This window comes from Gymnogyps californianus, chromosome 2 (genome assembly GCF_018139145.2).
Source record: "Gymnogyps californianus isolate 813 chromosome 2, ASM1813914v2, whole genome shotgun sequence".
NCBI classification, from domain to species: Eukaryota; Metazoa; Chordata; class Aves; order Accipitriformes; family Cathartidae; genus Gymnogyps; species Gymnogyps californianus.
Genome location: NC_059472.1, coordinates 94471783 through 94473205, shown reverse-complemented (window position 1 = coordinate 94473205; position 1423 = coordinate 94471783).

Here is a 1423-nt window from a genome sequence, read left to right as displayed (position 1 = left end):
GCCCCTCGAGGTGTGCCCCAGGGTATAAGGAGCCTGGTGAATTTGGCTAAGAGGATCTTGGCTATTATGGGATTGATTTCAAGTAGAAGTGCTTAAACTAGCACTGAGTTTGTTTTTCATCTGGTGAGTCTTTCATCAGATAACAGACCAAGAAGCTTGGTGGCAGGAATTTGGGTTTTAGTCATGCTTTTGTTGTGTGGTTGTGGTGGAACGGAGCTGAGCAAGTGGACTCTTGTGTGAGCGCTGCTGCTGAATGTAGTTTTGTTAGCTTCTCCTCAAGGTATGGCTTTTCTGATATCTTATGGGAATATGGGAAGAGAGGTGAATCTAAAGAGCTACTGATGCGAGGAGAAAAAACTGAGTTTGTGTTTGTATTGTGATACTCTTATTAGTCATGAATACCTAAACCTCAATAATGGTGGTGACTTGGATGAACTGCTTCCAAAACAGCATCAGCACTTTAGAGTTTAACCCTGATCTGGAGAGTGGTGGCCAAAGCTGTGATGAACCCCCCTGGCCTTCTTTCTTTTCTTTTTTTTCCAAATCAAAGTGTAATAGAAATGGGCTGAAACAGCAATGTGTTAAATGTGCTCTATCCCATTTTGTGGTGCTTGCTGGTTCATGTTCAACACTGGTAAGCCTCCCTAATGCGAGTCAGGCCTCAAAGACTTGCTCACCTTTGCTGGGATGGCAGGTGAGAATTTTGCTGTATGGGAGGGAAGCAAGGGACTATCCCTTGCTGCTAGCTGTTGGCTGCTCTGCGGTGTTGGTCATCTGCAGCAGGGATGCTCTTGCTGCTCAGGAATTTTTGAGCCACAGCATGTGGGTGTGTAGGATGGAGGCCATGTGTCAGAGCTCCTGTGTGGCCAGCTGTGAGCCACAGCTGCCCTAGCTGTACATACTGAACCTCTCCAAGACGAGGCATGCAGCCCAATGCTCGCTACCATCCTTTGTAAGCTTGTGCTCAGCTCCAGGACCCTCCTGTGGCTCTGATTCCTGCCCATACCTTTCCAAATCAGAACTCAACCCTACTCTTGATCCTTCCCCTACACTTCGAGTCTCCCAAACAGGTCTCCACACCCTCCAACCCAAGATCCTAATCCCATGTGCTGCCCTATGCTTATCTACCTACCCATCAGCTATGCCAGCTGCAAAGGCTCCTGGAATAAGAGTGTTTGGGGATGTGCTGCACCTGGGAGTGCAATTTATGTTTACTTCTCCTGGGGCTTCACGTGCAAAGCAAGGAACAGTTTGTCCTCTGCTAACATAAAATGTATGTCAACATGACTGATATTTCATATTAAAAAAAATGCTCATTTAACTTTTTTCCCTTAATCTTTTTTCCCTCCCTTTTTTCCCCCACTTTAAGCTTTGGATAGATCCTAGAATCATGAGGAAAAATGAGAAAAAAATTATTCTTTCA